The sequence below is a fragment of the Phyllobates terribilis genome, unplaced genomic scaffold, assembly GCF_046119375.1.
Source record: "Phyllobates terribilis strain yellow unplaced genomic scaffold, ASM4611937v1 Scaffold_2__4_contigs__length_985480577, whole genome shotgun sequence".
NCBI lineage: Eukaryota > Metazoa > Chordata > Amphibia > Anura > Dendrobatidae > Phyllobates > Phyllobates terribilis.
The window spans coordinates 260841859-260864041 of NW_027362762.1; the positions used below are offsets into that span (position 1 = coordinate 260841859).

The 22183-nt window shown below is 41.0% G+C and overlaps 1 protein-coding gene across 3 annotated transcripts in view; it reads right to left on the reverse strand.

Moving 5' to 3' along the window:
- KLF12 (KLF transcription factor 12) overlaps nt 1-22183 on the reverse strand; it is a 248115-nt gene that overhangs the window by 189410 nt on the left and 36522 nt on the right. The gene's annotated exons all lie outside the window — the stretch shown is intronic.

Here is a 22183-nt window from a genome sequence, read left to right on the forward strand (position 1 = left end):
TGGGATCAGGCATGGCAAAACCCACTCATCAAAATCATGACGAGCGGCAGCACTCCTTATGCCACAAATCCTACTCCAGTTCCCACAAATCTTACTCCAGTTTGTTTTTTGTAGTCGCTGACTGGAGTAGGATTTGTGGTGAAGCTCACACGGAGGTTCCTGTCTGTTGTCAGACGTGCCAGATTCATTAAGAAGTGTGTGCCTCTTAATGAATCAGCAGTGTGCGTCTGATTCCAGCATGACTCCTCATCAAGACCAGCGTGGAAAATGGCAGTCTTGATAAATTGGGGCCATAGACTTTAATGGAAGCATTCACAAATCTGTACTTTTTAATGGATCATTGTGTGTCCATTTAGTTAAGCTCAGCACGTACTATTTTTGTGGATCAGACTAGACCAGACTTGGGCAAACTGCGGCCCGAGGGCCACATCCGGCCCTCTGGCTGTTCCACAACGAGACGGCCGAAGAGCTGACACAGTGGCCCACGGGCCGTACAGTGCCCTCCCCGCTTGCAGTCCATCGGCTGTCACCGCTGTCTGCGTCCTCAGAATGCAGACAGCTGTGAAGACATTGGTGGAAGACAGGCTGCCGGCTCCATCTTCCACCAATCAGCGTGCAAGTCAGAAGTCCTGTTTACGTCATTTGATCACACTGCAGCTGAGACTGCACAGGAGACCGGAGCAGAGCACCTGCGAAAAGGGAGCAAGGTGAGTATGTGAGGCTAAGTGGGGCTCACACTATATATGGAGGCTATGCGGTGCTCACAGTGTATATGGAGGCTATGTAGGCAAGGGCGTAACGATCAGTCGCAGAGGTTGCAATCGGGCCCACGCGGGTGAGGGACCCACCGACTCCAGCGCAAACTTCAACTGGATGTGCATCCTCGGATGCACATTTAGCTAAAATGTATTGTGGCGCAGAGGTCCGTGTGCTGCAATACACGCTGCTGGCCAATCAGTGGCCAGCAGCTGACGTCGGCGCATGGCAGTCATGAGCTCCCATTGCTTACATGCTGAAGTCAGCTTCCGGCTACAGAAGAGGACGCCATGCGGCGGAGTTGTGGAGGGAAGGTGAGTATAATTGTTTATTTTTTTCTATGCATTAAAGAAGAGAGGCAGAATGGGGGATATATATACCAGAAAGGGGCCCAGGGTAAGGGACATATATACCAGGATGGGGGATATTATTACCAGGATGTGCCCATGATGGGGGACATATCTAACAGGATGGAGGACATCATTTTTTATATATATATATACTAGGTTGGGCCCAGAATGGGGGGATATATATATACGATGAAGGAGCCCAGATTAGGGGACATTACTACATAGTTGGGTGGGGACAACTCATATGTCCTCTTAGGATTTAGAACACTACTAGGACCCCTACATCTGACCAACATGCGGGGGTGGATGGGGTGGTAGCCAACGTCCAAATTTTGCACCAGAGCCCATCGAACACTAGTTACACCACTGTATGTGGGGCTCACATGAGGCTATAAGGGGAGGCTCACACTGTATGTATGGCGGCTGTGGGGAGGATCATACTGTATGCAGGGGCTATGTTGGAGCTCATACTGAATGTAGGAGGCTATGTGGGGGCTTATAATGTATATAGGAGGCCATGTGGGGGGTCATTCTGAATGTAGGAGGCTGTGTCTGGGCTCTTATGGTATATAGAGAGATGTCAGCATACTTAATTCTGCTCAATATTAAATGATACAATTAAAATATAAATAATTAGAATTAATATGTTAATATTAAGCATTATTAATTTCAGCCTATTGCTTCGGCCCTCCACAACAGTCACAGTCTCTCATATAGCCCCTCGGGAAAATTAATTACCCACCCCTGGACTAGACCATTAAACTCTGTGAGAATCATCGAAAAAAGATGAAAAACTGTAAACTTCCATGTTATATCAGTTTCCAACTGATTTTTAATTAATCCATTGTTAAGTGTAAATGGACATAAAAAAGTTTAGTCAGCTATCTCCTGCAGTTTTTAAAAATTATTAAAAAAAAAAAGGATGTAAAACAGTTGACAAGTGAGAGAAAAAATATGGTCCATTTGCGATAGATGCAAAAACATAACGAATGTGTGAATGAAGCCCTACTTACAGTAGCTGTAACAGTACCTTTAGGCTATGTGCCCACGTTGCATTTATGAAGCAGAAAATTTCTGCTGCATAAATGCAAGTCCTCTCCCGGAAAAACGCATGTGGAATTCCGCACGCGTTTATCGCGCATTTTTCGCGCGTTTATCACGCGTTTTCCACATGCGGAATTGCCTTGCGTTTTTTATGCATTGGACAAAGGCAATTCCGCTTGCGGAAACGCAAAATTAAATGACATGCTGCGGATTTTTGAACGCGGCATAAACGCTGCGGAAAAATCCGCAGCATGTGCATAGAACTTGCGGAATCCCATTGGGGACCATGGGGTGCGGATATACATGCGTTTTTCAAGCGTTTACGCTGCGGAAATTCCGCAGCATATACGCTTGAAAAATGCTACGTGGGCACACAGCCTTAAGCACTTTTGGTAGGAGCAGGGGGATTTACTATATGGAAATCTTGAGACACTGAACGCTTCCAGTGGTCAGAAGGGTGTGTATAATCTTCAATTCCTTTAGGCTTAAAATTGCAACAGATAGAGACAGCTGTGAGTAGTATTCGGTCCTATGGGTTTATAGCCTCTAAGCATAAACAGAAATGTTTCTAGTCACTGACACCTAGCACAGGTCTTGAAATGATGAGGAATAAGTTATACTATAAAGTACTGACCATCCTCCAGAACTTCAGTAATATAATTTTATGATGCAACATGCCTAAGCTCGTTCTCACAAAAACAAAAAAAATGTTCCACTGCAAAGAAAATTATAATTCTTCAGCACTCGAAAATGTTCTCATCTGTACAACACCTCTATATATCCTTAACGCCTCATTCGAATGGCTGTAATCTGTGTTTTGACTGCAGCAGTGGCATACATCACCGCTGCAGCCAGACACTAAGCCCACCAACTTGTGCCATCTACACTGACAGAGCCGCTGAGCTCAGTGATTGGGGTCCATGTTGCTGAAAGTGGAAAGCCCCTTTAAGGACATATAGACATCATAGAGAAAAACAAGCAGCTCTGCCTCTTGCAGACACATAAATCAGCTGTTTTCTGGAGAACTTGACTGCCAATCAGCTGATTGCTATGCCAGCCTTCTTATTAAAGGGAACGGTTTGTAATGAGGAGACAACCCCTTTAAAGGAATTGGTGATGGCTATCACTAGCCATGTTTGTATAAAATTACAGGGTAGTAATTGTTAGAAGGTGGTTTATAGGCCTGAAGAATAAAGTCAAGCATTTAGTAGAATACAAATTAATAATGAAAAAGATTTTTGGGGTTTTTAAATAAACTCACGATAAATTGCAGCTGGCATTTTAAAGGAATTCTTCGTTTGTAGTGTTTGTAGAGAAAATATCCTTGAGGAGACTGTTTTTCTAAGCATTCCTGGCTTGTTTTTAGCTGCACCAGCTGTAACCCAAATTACTCTGAAACTAGAATATGTTGTTTCAACTGTGGCCACACAGAAGCTCCCTTGACTGCCATTAAAAGGCAAAATACGAGTTGGTAATGCCAGGAGACATAACCACACAGACCACTCATACATATGTGACCTTTCACAGTATGGTAATCACTGAATACAAGCTCTCGGGAGATAAAAAAAAAATCAGAGTAAGCTGAACTTGAAAGGGTTTTGGTCCCAATTTTAAACCAAAAAAAATTACATGGTGCTAAAAGGTTAACATTCAATTTAAAGGGGTTATCCACTACTTTTATAATGATGATCTATCCTTAGTATATCACATCAGTATCAGATCAATGGGTGTCCGATACTCACTTGACGTGGTAAAGAAAGAATGAGTTTACCATAGACATCAATTCAAGGGTACTCTGGACCATTGGCCATGTTACTAGTCTCTGGCCGCCTAATGGCAGGCTCACAAATCTCTTACCTTTCAGGATCCCAGGCACGGCTTCACATTGCAATAATGACGTCATGCCAGCCTGGCTAATCAAATGCCAAGCCAGGTGTCAGAGAAAAATTGTAAAATCCATAAAGACATCTCCGGAGAGGGGACATATCACCCCTACATTAAACATGTGGTATTAATTATAACTGGGGAAGTGAGAAAGAGCTGACTCTTCAAGCTCCATTGAATTAGGACCTCCTTCCTTGAACAGGTAATTACAACAAGGGATCTGCTGAGAACCAGTCACGAAGTCTAGGATTCGTATACTCCAAGGCAGAGAAGTACAAGGGCTTTCTCTGTTCAAAGGAATTCTCAGAAACTCTGGAGCCAATGGTCAGTGATGAATATTGGGGTTTGTATTGATCTGATATTTATGGGAGATATATTTTCATCATCATAGTGAAGGGACAAACATTCACTCACATCACCGTAAGGCCGGCCGAATACCTCCAACTTAAAATCAGATGGATGATTCTATCCATGCCATGTTTCATCTCTATAGAAAGGTAAAATCATGATTGGAGACATGACAATATACTAGTGCTTATCACTAAATTAGAATATCATCAAAAAGTTCATTTATTTCAGTTCTTCAACACAAAAAGTGAAACTCTTATTATATAGAGTCATTACAAACAGAGTGATCTATTTCAAGTGTTTATTTCTGTTAATGTTGATGATTATGGCTTACAGCCAATGAAAACACAAGTCATTATCTCAGTAAATTAGAATAATTAACAAAAAACACCTGCAAATGCTTCCGATGTGTTTAAAAAGGTCCCTTAGTCTGTTTCAATAGGCTCCACAATCATGGGGAACACTGCTGACTTGACAGATGTCCAGAAGGCAGTCACTGACACACTCCACGAGGAGGGTAAGCCACAAAATGTCATTGCTAAAGAAGCTGACTCTTCACACAGTGCTGTATGCAAGCATATTAATGGAAAGTGGAGTGAAATGAAAAAGTGTGGTAGAAAAAGGAGCACAAGCAGCGGGGATAACCGCAGCCTTGAAAGGATTGTTAAGAAAAGGCCATTCAAAAATTTGGGGGAGATTCACAAAAAGTGGACTGCTGCTGGAGTCATTGCTTCAAGAGCCACCACACACAGATGTATCCAGGACATGGGCTACAAGTGTCGCATTCCTTGTGTCAAGCCACTCATGACCAATAGACAACGCCAGAAGCGTCTTACCTGGGCCAAGGAGAAAAAGACCTGGACTGTTGCTCAGTGGTCCAAGGTGTTGTTTTCAGATGAAAGTAAATTTTGCATTTCATTTGGAAATCAAGGTCTCAGAGTCTGGAGGAAGAGTGGAGATGCACACAATCCAATCTGCTTGAGGTCTAGTGTGAAGTTTCCACAATCACCTTCATGCCACGCTGCATTGATGCAGTAATTGATGCAAAAGGAGCCCCGACCAAGTATTGAGTGCATTTACTGAACATACATTTCAGTAGGCCAACATTTCGGATTTTAAAAAAATTTTTAAAACTGTTGTTATAAAGTATTCTAATTTACTGAGATAAGGATTTTTGTGTTTTCATTGCCTGTAAGCCATAATCATCAACATTAACAGAAATAAACACTTGAAATAGATCACTCTGTCTCTAATGACTCTATATAATATATCAGTTTCACTTTTTGTATTGAAGAACAGAAATGAGAACTTTTTGATGATATTCTAATTTGGTGAGAAGCACTAGGATCTCACCTGGGACCTCCAGGGGCAAAGATATACTGAAAGTTGGGGATCTTCATCTTCTAAATACCTAGCACATCCCACGACCAGCCCTCCATATGAGCTCAACAAGGGGAGCTACATGGGCGTAACCTTGATCTTATCAAAAACAGAGTTTGAGTTTTGTCATTTGTAAGTTCTGGAAGACACAGTACTCTGTGGTTCTGTCCGTTGCTCTAAGGAGTTGTTCTAAGAAGTACTTCCCTCTCCTAAGATCTGAATCATTTCCGTGACAAAGGTTTAGAATCTTTCTTTTGTTATCCCTTTAATTCCATGTGATTCCATATACAATATTGTTTTGTTCCCATTTTGTAACAAATTTGTATATTTTCTATAAACAATACCTACCTTTCTGGATTAAATACCTAAAATTTAATAGCTCAATTCTTCTTGCTCTATAAACCGCACCCCTGAAGCCATAGACTACTTGTAACGGGCGTTTAATCGGCCTGTATAAACGATTGGTGGTGGCAGCTAGATCCTTTTGTTATTGTGGAGTCAGCAGTGACTGTACCATATATGTACAGTTGTGCTCAAAAGTTTACATAACCCAGCATAATTTTTCCTTTCTTGGCCTTGTTTCAGAGAATATGAATGACAACCAAAAACATCCAAATGAGCCTGATCAAAAGTTCACATACCCTGGTGATTTTGGCCTGATAACATGCACAGAATTTGACACATATGGGTTTGAATGGCTACTAAAGGTAACATCCTCACCTGTGACCTGTTTGCTTGTAATCAGTGTGTGTGCATAAAAGCTGAGTGAGTTTCTGGGATCCAGACAGACTCTTGCATCTTTCATCCAGCCACTGATGTTTCTGGATTGTGAGTCATGGGGAAAGCCAAAGAATTGTCAACCGATCTACGGGAAACGGTAGTTGAACTGTATAATACAGAAAAGGGATACAAAAAAATATCCAAGGAATTTATAATGCCAGGCAGCAGCGTTCAAACTGTGATTAACAAACGGAAAATCAGGGGCTCTGTAAAAACCAAACCACAGTCAGGTAGACCAACAAAAATTTCGGCCACAACTGCCAGGAAAATTATTCAGGATGCAAAGAAAAACCCACAAATAACTTCAGCTGAAATTCAGGACTCTCTGAAAACTAGCGGTGTGGCTGTTTCAAGATGCACAATAAGGAGGCACTTGAAGAAAAATGGGCTGCATGGTCGAGTCACCAGAAGAAAGCCATTACTGCGCAAATGCCACAAAGTATCTCGCCTACAATACGCCAAACAGCACAGAGACAAGCCTCAAAACTTCTGAAACAAGGTAATTTGGAGTGATGAGACCAAAATTGAACTTTTTGGCCACAAGCATAAACGTTACATTTGGAGAGAGGTCAACAAGGCCTATGATGGAAGAACACCATTCCTACAGAAAAGCACGGAGGTGGATCGCTGATGAATAAAGAGTTTGGACACACCTTCTCATTTAAAGATTTTTCTGTATTTTCTTGACTATGAAAATTGTACATTCACACTGAAGGCATCAAAACTATGAATTAACACATGTGGAATTATAAACGTAACAAAAAAGTGTGAAGCAACTGAAAATATGTCTTATATTCTAGGTTCTTCAAAGTAGCCACCTTTTGCTTTGATGACTGCTTTGCACACTCTTGGCATTCTCTTGATGAGCTTCAAGAGGTAGTCACCGGAAATGGTCTTCCAACAATTTTGAAGGAGTTCCCAGAGATGCTTAGCACTTGTTGGCCCTTTTGCCTTCACTCTGCGGTCCAGCTCACCCCAAACCATCTCGATTGGGTTCAGGTCTGGTGACTGTGGAGGCCAGGTCATCTGGCGTAGCACCCCATCACTCTCCTTCTTGGTCATATAGTCCTTACACAGCCTGGAGGTGTGTTTGGGGTCATTGTCCTGTTGAAAAATAAATGATGGTCCAACTAAACGCAAACCGAATGGAATAGCATGCCGCTGCAAGATGCTGTGATAGCCATGCTGGTTCAGTATGCCTTCAATTTTGAATAAATCCCCAACAGTGTCACCAGCAAAGCACCCCCACACTATCACACCTCCTCCTCCATGCTTCACGGTGGGAACCAGGCATGTAGAGTTCATCCGTTCACCTTTTCCATCCGTTCACAAAGACGAAAGATCTCAAATTTGGACTCAGCAGACCAAAGCACAGATTTCCACTGGTCTAATGTCCATTCCTTGTGTTCTTTAGCCCAAACAAGTCTCTTCTGCTTCTTGCCTGTCCTTAGCAGTGGTTTCCTAGCAGCTATTTTACCATGAAGGCCTGCTGCACAAAGTCTCCCCTTAACAGTTGTTGAAGAGATGTGTCTGCTGCTAGAACTCTGTGTGGCATTGACCTGGTCTCTAATCTGAGCTGCTGTTAACCTGCGATTTCTGAGGCTCGTGACTCGGATAAACTTATTCTCAGAAGCAGAGGTGACTCTTGGTCTTCCTTTCCTGGGGCGGTCCTCATATGAGCCAGTTTCTTTGTAGCGCTTGATGGTTTTTGCAACTGCACTTGGGGACACTTTCAAAGTTTGCCCAATTTTTCGGACTGACTGACCTTCATTTCTTAGCTGCTTTTTTCTTGCCATAATACAAATTCTAACAGTCTATTCAGTAGGACTATCAGCTGTGTATCCACCTGACTTCTGCACAACACAACTGATGGTCCCAACCCCATTTATAAGGCAAGAAATCCCACTTATTAAACCTGACAGGGCACACCTGTGAAGTGCAAACCATTTCCGGTGACTACCTCTTGAAGCTCATCAAGAGAATGCCAAGAGTGTGCAAAGCAGTCATCAAATCAAAAGGTGGCTACTTTGAAGAACCTAGAATATAAGACATATTTTCATTTGTTTCACACTTTTTTGTTAAGTATATAATTCCACATGTGTTAATTCATAGTTTTGATGCCTTCAGTGTGAATGTACAATTTTCAAAGTCATGAAAATACAGAAAAATCACATGCCACTGGGGAAAAGAAAGAAGCAGCAGGGGAAAAAAGAAAGAATAGCTTCTTTCTTGTTTTTAAAAAGTTAAATCTGTTTTTTAAAAAATTGCTGTAATAAAGTCTTTGGATCAAGAAGATAAATCAATCACAATGAAAAAGCTTCTTTAATAAACAAAAGCCATTTTGGCAGTGTCAATGTGGCCTAAAGATCTGTCCTGACGTCCTATACTCAGAATTTTCTATTTGCAGAATTTTCTTCGATACTAAATAAAAATATTGAGTGAAAATAATACCAGACTCTACAGATATGCATTAGCTCGACAGTGTCAAAGTACAGTTTGAAAGGTAACAATGGAATTCACATTACATGCACAAAGTGTAAGATCTACAGTTATAGATTAGTGATTATCTTAGAAGACAAAATGACATGGCTCATTGCTTGAAACATTTCCAAAGTAAGAGATAACTGGATCCATTACACATGAATATCAGCAAAGTAATCACTTTTCAAGCTGGAGACAAGAAAAAAATGCTCAAGCAATTACAGGATGATATGAATATCACGTATGTAATAATTTAGGTTTATACTGAAAGGTAGAGAAATGCAAAGCCCACATATAATGTGCATCTAAATGTTGCGTTTAAGGTCATGTTATCGAGTACTCATGAACTTCACAATTTTACATGAAGAACGTGTAAAAACAAGCAACATAAATGGTTAAAATAACAACTATGGAGAATTTATAGAAAGAAAAGGAGGTATACATATTCTCAAGCACCAGATTAGAATTGGACTGACATTGTTGTTGACACATAACCATAAGTTGTATATAATAGTACCAGGCACCATGTCCTGATTGTTAGAAGGATGCCATCCATAGTGCCACACTGCTGCATCAGCGTTTTAACCACCATAAATAATTACCTGATCTACAGCTTTTCTAACTTGAGGGAAAGCAATTTCATGTGACAAGATGTGGACGCTCTAATGTAACAGGGGCAGGTTCCTCTCGTTCTATTCCGTTGTCCCAGGTTAATGATCTAAACTAAGTTATATACAAGGCCTTCAAAAATGTCCTCCATGAACCAACCATGAGCCATCGTCCATCCCACAAGATGGAAAACACAGTTATGGTGTCGATTGTGTTCTGCCATCACAGGGCTATCCACAGTGTCTGTTCGAATTTGCCAGCTTAGAGGGTTTTGAAACAATGGCTGTTTCTATAGTCATTACTATATTGTGGTATTTTATACATTTTCTTAGATAAAGCCTCGTACATTGGAACCAAAATAATGGGCCTTTAGATACTTCAACCGTAAGGTTCTTTTTGTTCCTGTAAGTCAGTAGCCCCAATCTGTGATTCTGGAACAACATGTGTCTCTAGGGCCCGTGAGGTGTTGCTTGCAACTGTCTGCCCGCTGGGTACTTTAGCACCAGGTCTATCAACCAGCTATAAAGAGAAGGTCTCCAGATGGTAACTGTTCTAAGTAGCTTTGCACAGAAGAGCAGATCTGGATGTCCATAGGTGAGATGGAGGAGAAAAAAAAATTGTAAGCTGGAAATGTGAAGGTGTTAGTCAGACCATCTCTCAGAGTTGAATGTGACTCTCAAGGTAAGAAAGGTTGGGGGACCTCTGCTGTAACAGACCCAAATATACTAGCTCAGAGTCAACATAGACTTTGGCCAGATTCATCATCATCTTTGTGCCTTTTCTCGAAAGTTAAAATTTTTCTAATACTGACTTTTTTGCACCTTTTTAAGTTAACTTTACTTGTTTCCTTCTGTTTATGCTCAACAATGCGGGCCTGGTATACCTTATGCAGATATTTTAGCCTAATTAATCATTTGTGAATTTTGTAATGTCACAACATTTTTATGCAGGCATACTCCAGTACCCCACTGGAGTACAAAACCTGTCTAATGTTATTTTTGTACAGTTGGAGACTATTGTGCGATGTTCAAATTTTTGCTCTAAAAAGGTTAAAAAATGGTAAAAAAGTGCCATTTTCTTACTGAATCTTGCACAAAATCAAAGATGCTCAAGACAAAAGAAAAGTCACTTCAAAAAAAGCCACAAATGCTGAATGAGAACCTTTGTCTACGAAGAGACTAGGAGTTATGGAGGCAATGTATGTCAACTCTACCAAGGGCGAAACAGACCTCAAAGCATTCTTTAAACATAAAAAGGTATAGTATTAAAAAAAAACTATACAGAGTGTATAAAATGTATTTAAATAAAGCAAAACTATTTTAAAAGCATTTACCTCCAAAAAATACCTTTGACTAGCTGAATGATGAATAAAACAAGAAAATCGAATAATCTGGCACATGTCGTTGGCAGAGTCAGTGTGACGCAAAGCCCCCTGGGTCCTCTCCTCTTTGCCTTTTCTGATATATTAGTCAGTGCCAATCATTAAAGTCTATAAAATGCCGTATTAAGCTAATTTAATACGACATGATCCTAGATAAAACATAATTAAGGAATTAGCATACTCCCACTCTCACTTAAATGTGCAACCATATTGTCTACTTGTCACTGGTATAAATGCCCTAATTTACGGGTTTAGGAACCTGGTCATTTACAGTAAAGTTCACAGAACATTATTCGCCGGGTTATACAAAAGAATACGAGTGAATGAAAATGAGAAAACAGTAGTGAAATATTTATCTGCAGTGAGTATTGTTGGATTTATATTATGCATGTAATTCCACAACAATTAGGTAATTAGGTATTAAAAATTACCTATCCTTAGGACCAGCTCCATTTGTGCTCACCTTATGAGCTGGCACGAAGACTGAAGTCATTTAGCCACCTATACTACATGGTGGCCACTAAGGGTGGCAGGGGAAAGGTTCATTCAAGAATGGACTGAATACAAATATCTTTAAGTTGTTCTAAGAAAAGTCTGAAAGCCACACTGAAGATCTGTGGGATTTGGGGGTTTACAGTTGGTTAGATCCATCAATTTTCAGAATACTTAAAAAAGTGGTTTCCAACTAAAAGAAATCTTTAGATGTGTTTAAAATATACAGTACATGCAATTTAGTAATTGCATTAATTAGGAAAGAATCCCTGATCCCAACCGTGCCGGTTCTGGTCACTGCAACTCTGCTTCTGGCTTGGGTTTCATACAAGAAATAGGTTCATCTGTCAGGACATGGCTAATGATGTTGTAAAGGGTGCTGGCTAACTAGTTCATTTTAATATCAAAGCTAGTCCTCTTCTTTATACGGAGACACAGAAGTCGTGACAGACTATGCAGGAAAAGAACAAGTCGGTCGGCACTCCGTATCGCGTCGTGGTGCAAGTGGAGGAAGTGCAGATCAAATCAAGAAGGATCCCAGCACTCACGTGTAGGACAAATTGCTGTTTATTGCAGTTTCAACACAAGATTAATTGCTTCAGCCCATCCCAGTTTTTTTTTCAATAAAAAAAAAAAGCCTGGCATGGACTGAAACGTTTAATCTTGTGTTGAAACTGCAATAAACAGCAATTTATTCTACAAGTGAGTGCTGGGATCCTTCTTAATTTGTGACAGGTTATGGGGCCTGGCTTAGTTATGAACCACTAAGCCAGCTTCATTCACACACATAAATGGTTACATGCCAATTTAGGAGCTGCTCTTGTGTCAACCATAAACCAAAAAAATAGAGCTGCTAGGAAAGGGGCTGACAGCTTGAGATTACAGTACTTTCCTTAATTCAAGTATTATTAAATTATTTTTATTTATGGAAAGAGAAAAGAAAGAAAGAAAGAAAGAACATAAGCAACTACAGCATCCCATCTTTGGGATATGTTGGATTTTATCCATAACAAATTTCTCTAGAAACAAAAATTGAAATAGGCTGAGAATATTTAATCAAATAACCGCTGCAGGCAAATTTACAAAACCGGACAGTCCCAGCTGGTATGCAAAGTAATGAGAACATGCTGAGAACTTAGTGGTTATAGAGCAGTTTTCTTGCCTCATCCTTCAGTTCTCTTTTCACCAATTAGTTGGGAAGAAAAAAGTAACAACTTTGAACTACAATATATACTAGTATATGAAATAAAAAAAGTGTGCCACAGTCATGACTGCAGTAATCACCACTACTCGAAATGACAGTTGAGTTGACTTTGCCTAAAACCTTGGCATTAAGTGGCTGCACTTGTATATGATCATGAATCAGAACCAAAAGATAAAACAAGCAATAAGTGATTTACACGTCTGTGCGTGGGAAGTGCTAGTACAAATATAATATCTGAAAAAAGATCACTATATACAGCATCTGCATACATTAGCCTACCATATGCACTGATGTACATTAGCAATAGTTTAGTGACATATCAGGTCTGTCAATACCATGTCTTGCAAAGATTGTTTTTAACCTTAGTAAAATGCCCATTTAAATGTAAACGTTAAGGTATATTATTAGCCAATTATCAGTAAGATTTTAACGGAGATGAAAAAAAAAATTGCATAACTGCAGTGTGTGAACCTTGCCCTATAGTAGCCACAGGTGTGCAGTAGCCATGAGTTTGGAGCAGGGGTCAATACGGCCACAGTGAGCAAAGAACAAGCAGGAATAGCTAAAGCTTCATGCTCTCTCGTACAATGAATTAGAAGGGGTTGGGGAGGAAATAAGCAAAGGGCCCTTGAAATATGGATATGAGAAAGGGAACCTCAGACGTGGAATTTTTTCAAGGTTCTCCAAAGAATTACACAAAATTTCTATAAAATTAATGCAATTTGAATAAATGGAGGTTACCGCTTTCCCTTTTCATGGTTTGGTTGAGCTCTAAGCCATGAAAAAAAGAGACAAAAAGGGCACATTCATAAATATAGTTATGCCAGATGGTCGTCTTTTAATAGGTTGTGTCTGGAGTTTCCCATTCAAGTGAATGAGGCTGAACTGCAATACCAGATGCATCCCATACACAGACATTGGGATAATTCTGAATAAAATATGTATCTCTGTTTCTGGGGGGAAAAAAACAGACTTTTTTTCTTAATCCTGGACAACCTCTTTAAAGGAATTTAGCAGCAAGATTTCACCCTCAAACACTTTATATGCACATGTGGCTTTTTCAAAGACAAGTCCAGTAATACCTTTACATGGCCAGTCTGTTCCTCCATTACTGAGAAATCAGCGTTTCAATATATATGCAAATGTGGCTGAAGAATCATTGCAGACCTGAAGCCTCTGTCACTCCGGCTTCTTTGCTGTGTGACATCAAGCAAAGGAGTCGACAGTCAAGTAGGAGGAGGCGGCGCTTAGTGGGGAGTAGAGCTGGAGTGACAGAGGCTTCAGATCTACAAATAGTTCTTCAGCCTCATTTACATATCAATTCAAACACTGATTTCTTAGTAACAGGATCAGACTGAAATATTGCTGGGCTTGTCTTTGAAAGAGCTACATACACATATAAATGAGGATGTAAAAATCACACTTAAAAATTCCCTTTAATGCATTTATGTGAGGTTACAGTCAAATGCCATATACTAAAAAAGCAACACTTTTTCTGCCACATAACGGGTGTGAGAGAGTACATGGAGCCTATACGTACTGCCTAGCATGACTTATTTTTTTGCCGCTTTTCTTGATCTAGTATTGTTTTACAGGAAATCTGTCACCAGAGATTTGCCATGTAATTTTAGAGCAGCATGATGTAGGGAGAGAGAACAGCATTCCAGCGATGTGTCACTTGCTAGAAACAGTAAATCACTGTTTTCTCTGCTGCAGATCTAGCAGTGGTCTAAATGCTGAACTCTATAGAACACCACATAATCCACTGATTCACACTTTTCTATGTACACTGTGCATAGGCAGAAAGTTAATAAATGGTGAGGATGGGAATACACAGAGCAGTTGACTATCAGGCATGAGGCAGCTAGTCCTATAGTGATAAACTCCTGCTAATAAAACACTGCTTTAATTGAAGCAACACACAGAACATTCTCTGGAATCAGACTCTCAACCCCTATATAATGGTGCTCTCAGATTATACAGAAAAAAACTGCTGACAGATTCCCTTTAAGTCTAAGTTAGATTCATTATCCAGGTGAGTGCCCTTTTAATGAAATCAGTGTTTTCTGCATGGGGAAGAGGTACATGTGCAGGGTGCACCATTCACACTATGTGGTAGTAATAATATACACACTATAATGAATATAGGAACACAAAAAAAATATTTTTTTTATATTGTTTAAAATAATTTTTATAGACAAGGGTCTGCATTAGAAACAGTGGTGTGAAAAAGCACTTGAATTATGCAGCAGGACAATGATCCAAAACACACCAGCAAGTCCACCTCTGAATGGCTAAAGAAAAACTAAATTAAGACTTTGGAGTGGCCTAGTCAAAGTCCTGACCTTAATCTGATTGATATGCTGTGACATGACCTTAAAAAGGCGGTTCATGCTCGGAAACCCTCCATGTGGGTGAAATACAACAATTTTGCAAAGATGAGTGGGTCAAAATTCCTCCAGAGCATGGTAAAAGACTCATTGCCAGTTATCGCAAACGCTTGATTGTAGTTGTTGCCGCTAAGGGTAGCCCAACCAGTTATTAGATTTAGGGGCATTCACTTTTTCACACAGGGCCCTGTAGGTTTGGATTTATTTTTCCCTTAATAATAAAGACTTTCATTTAAAAACTGCATTTTGTGTTTACTTGCGTTATCTTTGTCTAATACTTAAATTTGTTTTGTGATCTGAAACATTAAAGTGTGACAAACATGCAAAAGAATAAGAAATCAGGAAGGGGGCAAACACTTGTTCACACCACTGTATAAGACATTGGCTCCTATTCATCAAAACAGTTTACGGCAGAATTATAGCAAAAAAACTGTTTGTATTATTGCAAACTTTTTGAGCACCTCGGATCCTCCAGTGACCTGCCTCTAGGACGACCAGTTTTTAAACGCAAGTTATGCCTGTAACAATGCAGCATTTCAGAGTAAAACATATATGGCAGCAATAATCGAGTCAGTGCTGATTTGTGCTGCCAGTGGTGCAGGCAGCATGAATCAGCGCTCACGTTCTCTTTAACCCATATATAGGTTTGAATACACACTCCACAATACATCATAAGGATATTTACATTTCTCTGCGCAGTCGACAGTCAACTGCATCGTATTTCATGCGAGTGAAGCCAACTGCAGCATAAAGCATATTTACTTGAGAGAAGCAAGATTAAAGGTGCGGTGGGAATATAAGAGAAGATGATTCAATTTAAAAGAGAGGTAACTGGTAACCCATGGGACTAATTAACCATAGCCACATACATTTCATATCACATGTACTATTACATGACTTTTGGGATACTTATTATGACAAACAAGGATTTATCTTGAAAGGTCAACTATTATTTTAATGTTTGTCACTCTTGAATATGCAGTCAAAAATGAAAAATTAAATGTTCAAAATGCATTTTCCAATGATGACTGAAAAGCCGGTAATATTGGTAGAAGTACAATGGACTTTTCTAAAAAGAGGTTACTTCGAAAGCCGGGATGTGGTTAAAAGAAGTAACGCCAAAGAAGATACTTCAGGAAAAACACTGCAGACGTTTTCTTGAAGGGTCTGCGCCTAGGAAAACTAGGCCAGTATCTCAAAGGTGTCGCGTGCAAATATTGGAGCTCCCTATTGTCTTGCAAAGTTGCTTCGAGGAGGACCCATTTGCTAGAAGACGTTGTGTATCCTATAAAGCTCATTTAAAACAACACTCAGGTTCACAATAAAAAAAAAAATCACAATAAGTGATAAAGTTAAAGTGTAACTTATTTCAGGTGAACTTGCAGCAGAATGCTTGTGCCTGCCTTTGTCTCACTCCACCTCCTCCTCCTCCACTCTCCATAGCCTTTTATGGGCAGTGACTGTGATCTGATCCCTCATTGAGCTGAAACCTGTCTTCACTGAACAGATTTTACCTGTTCAGAGTGAATGATCATGTTATGTTCTGCTACCAAAGCTAAGGAAAGAGAGGAGATCTGTCCCTACTATAAGACTCAGCTGAATCCCTACGATGTAACAGGGAACCTGATCCTGCGATCAGACCTGCTAAAGTCCTAATCTAGTCTGTACGAAGACCTATAGATGTGGGGAGGGAATCCCTACAAGTACTAAGGACTGGGAGGAATATGGGACACCTCCTAACAGAAATAGTAGCAGACAGACGAACAAACAAAATAGATAGAACATAGAGGTCCGTAGACCAAGCAAACTAACAGAGTTAGATACAGAGCACAGGCTAGCCAGAAAGTAGATATACAATGAAGTCCAGCAAAGCCAGAAGGGCGGAGCAGGATTAAATAGGCCAACAAGGTCATGTGACCAGCAAAGGAAAAAAAACCTAACAGCAAGGTTCTAACAGTACCCCCCCTTCTAAGAGGATCCTCCGGATCCCCTAGGACCAGGCTCATCAGGAAATCTCCTGTGAAACGCTCTGATAAGTCTGGACGCGGAAACATCATCTGACCTCACCCAAGAGTTATCCTCGGGTCCGAAACCTTTCCAGGCCACAAGATACTGCAAACTACCTCTATACCGTCTAGAGTCAAGGATGCGAGAAATTTCATATTCCCCGTCCTCCACCACCGGAGGAACAGAGGCAGAGGCGTCACCATCCGACACAACAGCTTTTTTTAACAGAGAGACATGAAAGACCGGATTAATTCTCCAGGAGGTAGGAACCTCCAACCTAACAGCAGATTGGTTGACAACCTGAAGCACCTTAAAGGGCCCTACAAACTTGGGACCCAATTTCTTAGAAGGAATCCTCAACCGCAGATTCCTAGAGGACAACCAAACCATGTCACCAACAGCGAACAAAACCTCCTGTCGTTTCCTATCAAAGTAGTCTTTAGATTTTCTGTTGGCCTCCTGAAGATTACCACGCACATCCGTCCAAACTCTTTCCAAATCACCGGAAAAATTCTCCTCCTCAGGCACGGCAGATCCCAACTTGGAGAACGACCCAAACGACGGATGTCTCCCAGAACAACAAAAAAAAGGCGAACAACCAGCAGAAGAAGATGTATGATTGTTCAGAGCAAATTCGGCAAGTGGCAGAAACTCAGACCACCCCTCTTGATTGTCTGCCACAAAACAACGCAAGAACTGCTCAACATCCTGGTTTTTCCTTTCTGTCTGGCCATTAGATTCAGGATGATATCCGGACGAAAACGACAAATGAATTCCCAACCTGTCACAAAAGGCACGCCAAAAACGAGCCACGAACTGAGGACCCCTATCAGAAACAATGTCAGTAGGAACGCCATGAAGTCTGACAATTTCCTTGACAAAGGCCTTAGCGAGAGTTTTAGCGCAGGGCAGTTTGACGAAGGGAACCAAGTGACACATCTTGCTAAAACGGTCCACGATCACCCAGATGACAGTAAAACCCTCAGAGGGGGGAAGGTCAGTTATAAAGTCCATAGCCAAATGTGTCCAAGGAGCACTGGGGACCTCCAAAGGACAAAGCAACCCCGCAGCAGGAGTATGTGAGGACTTAGATCTAGCACATATAGTACATTGGCGCACCCACTTAATGACTTCCTTCTGCCATCCAGGCCACCAAAAACTGCGACCCACCAGTCTCTTGGTCTCAGAGATTCCGGGATGACCTGCCAACCGAGATTCGTGACACTCAACAAACAAATCTCTCCTAAAGGTCTCAGGCACAAACAACCTCCCATGAGGAGTGTTAGATGGGGCATTCTCCTGAGCTTTAAGAATCTCATCTTCCAAAACGGAGTCTAAAGCAGCTATCACAACACCTTCTTGTAAAATGTTTTCCTCTTTCTCAGCACCGACTATGGGAGAAAAACTGCGAGACAAGGCATCCGCCTTAACATTCTTAGTACCAGGGATGTAAGTAACGGAGAAATTAAACCGCGAGAAAAACAGTGCCCACCTAGCCTGACGGGCATTCAGGCGCTTGGCAGCATCAAGATATATCAGATTTTTATGATCCGTAAGAACCTGAACGGGAAATTCCGCACCTTCCAAGAAGTGGCGCCAGTGTTCAAATGCGAGTTTAATAGCCAATAATTCCCGATTACCAATATCGTAATTCAGTTCAGTCTCCGAAAATTTTTTTGAAAAAAAGGCACAGGGATGTAATCCATCCCCGTTATCCTGAGACAATACTGCGCCAACCCCCACAGAGGAAGCATCAACCTCAACCAAAAACGGCCTAGTAACATCAGGCTGCATAAGGATGGGTGCAGAGGTGAACCTCTCCTTGAGATACACAAAAGCTTCAATGGCCTCAGAAGACCACTGAACCGCATCAGCACCTTTCCTGGTGAGATCAGTCAGAGGTTTGACAATACTAGAAAAAATTTTTATGAATTTTCTGTAGTAATTGGCGAAACCCAAAAACCTCTGTGTCGATTTCAAACCAATAGGCCTAGGCCATTCCTGCACAGCCTGAACCTTAACCGGATCCATCTCAAAACCTTTGCTGGAGATAATGTAGCCCAAAAAACTAATTCTCTGTACAGCGAACTCACATTTCTCCAGCTTAGCAAAAAGCGAATTGTCCATTAATAACTGTAATACCTCACGCACGCTCCGCCAATGAGACTCCAGATCTGGCGAATAAATCAAAATATCATCCAAATACACAACCACATTTTTACCGATCAAAGGTCTAAGGATGTCATTAATCAGATTCTGAAAAAATGCAGGAGCATTAGTAAGACCAAAAGGCATAACCAGATTCTCAAAATGACCCACAGGAGTGTTAAAAGCAGTCTTCCATTCATCACCCTCCTTCATGCGCAACAGATTGTATGCCCCCTTAAGGTCAATTTTAGAGAACCACTTGGCCCCCAATAACTGGTTAAACAGATCAGGAATCAATGGCAGTGGGTAAGGATTGCGTACCGTAATTTTGTTGATCTCACGAAAATCCAGACAAGGACGTAAACCGCCGTCCTTTCAAAAAAAAATCCAACCGCCACAGGAGACTTAGAGGGCCTAATGTGACCGGCGGCCAAACTTGTCTGTATGTATTCCTCCAAAGTCTTCCTCTCAGGAATGGTAAGGTTAAATAAACGACTTTTAGGAAGAGTCGCTCCAGGGACAAATTCAATAGAACAATCATAGTCTCTATGGGGAGGCAAAACCTGCGATTCCTTCTCAGAAAAAACTCTCCAAAAATCCTGAATAGGAACAGGCAATTCTCCCCTATCCAAAGCTGCAATACGCCCGTTACAACACTTGTCATAACATTTATGGCTCCAGGATTTAATTTCACTGGTAGACCAATCCAGTACAGGATTGTGAAATTTTAACCAGGGCAAACCCAATATTACTGGAGAAGGCAAGTTATTCAACACTACCAAATCCAATTTCTCATGGTGAACACCATTAATAGTGAGAGGAAATTCACTGACCTTGAGAGTAATATTCTTCAAAGGGGAGCCATCCACAGAAACCACAGCAATGGGGGATGATAAAGGTTCAGGTTTTAAATTGAGTTTTTCCACGAATCCCCCATCAATTACATTCAGTGTAGACCCGCAATCAACAAACACCCGAAATTCCATTAATTTTTCCTGAGCAATCGTGGAAGCAGCTAAAAATATACCCTTGGAATTTAAACAGGCAATACGGGCGTGACTGACCATTTTTTTTTTCTTTCTTCATACGAAGCTCACAGCCTTTAATCAAATGACCAGATTTTCCGCAATAGAAACACAAGCCTTGCGAAAAACGACGGTCTTTTTCTTGAGAGCGAGGTGCCACCGATCCAATCTCCATCGGTTCACCACTGTTAGTACACACATTATCATAACCAGAAACTGACATAGCAGAGGATTTGCTCTCATTAACCCTAGCACGCAGTCTTCTATCCACCCGTATAGCTAATTGCATAGCCTGTTGCAAATCCTCAGGTGTAGGATAAGCAATTAGCAGGTCTTTAACCCTTTCACTGAGCCCAGCAAGAAATAGACTTTTCAGAGCAGAATCGTTCCACCCTGTTTGAGTGGACCAACGACGAAAATGAGTACAATATTTTTCGACATTACCTGATCCTTGTTTTAAACGTCTCAACTCAGTCTCAGCTGATGCCACACGGTCAGGATCATCATATAATAGTCCTAAAGCAGAAAAAAAACTATCCACTGATCTGAAGCATGTATCACTAGGTTGCAAAGAAAAGGCCCACTCCTGAGGCTCTTTGCGCAAAAGTGACATTATGAACCCTACGCGCTGGGATTCATCCCCAGAGGACTTGGGTCTCAAACGAAAATACAATAAGCAAGCATTTTTAAATGAAAAAAATTCTCGATGTTCACCAAAAAATAAATCCGGCAAACATACCTTAGGCTCCAAGAAATGTGCTCCAGGACAGTTACTCACGTGCTGACGGAGCTCGGCCACCTCCAGAGAGAGTCCCTGCAGGTGTTTAGCCAAATCCTGAACCGACACCATGATGGAACAAAAAAAAAAAAAAAAAATCTTTCCTTAGAGAATTTGCAGGCTGGACTTACTGTTATGTTCTGCTACCAAAGCTAAGGAAAGAGAGGAGATCTGTCCCTACTATAAGACTCAGCTGAATCCCTACGATGTAACAGGGAACCTGATCCTGCGATCAGACCTGCTAAAGTCCTAATCTAGTCTGTACGAAGACCTATAGATGTGGGGAGGGAATCCCTACAAGTACTAAGGACTGGGAGGAATATGGGACACCTCCTAACAGAAATAGTAGCAGACAGACGAACAAACAAAATAGATAGAACATAGAGGTCCGTAGACCAAGCAAACTAACAGAGTTAGATACAGAGCACAGGCTAGCCAGAAAGTAGATATACAATGAAGTCCAGCAAAGCCAGAAGGGCGGAGCAGGATTAAATAGGCCAACAAGGTCATGTGACCAGCAAAGGAAAAAAAACCTAACAGCAAGGTTCTAACAGATCAGTCCAGGAGGAGGAGAAAGAAGTAGATTTCTCTAATAAAATATATGACAAAGTTTCTTATCTTCAATTTTACTATTAAATTATGAAGAAAAAAAAAAACACGAGTCCATTCAAGATTTTCCCTCCAGCTTTTACATGTTATTATTGATCAAACTAGAGCAAAGGGTGGTGGTTCAGACTACCAAAGCTAACAGTGCATTGACTAGACAGACTGTTGGATAGATCATCAAGGGAGGAGCATCTCAGGCTTCCAAAGCTTAGTGTAAATCTGTAGTCTGAGAACCTGACCGCCGTTTTACAGAAATTAAGAAGGGACTGGAAATCAGAGGAATTCTACAAACCAAAATGAAAAAGAAGGACACTAGACCCCCGATTCATTAAGACTAACACAGTACACACTGGTCTTGAAGTGGCGTGGTGGAGTAAGTGGTGCTTAATTAACTACAAGGCGCATACCACTTAATGAATGCCCTCCGTGCGCCTCGGCAGAAATGATACTCCAGTCAGGGATTGAGTAAGATTTCTGGTGTAAAGTATGTTATGTCTGGTAGTGAATTAGATGGTAGTCA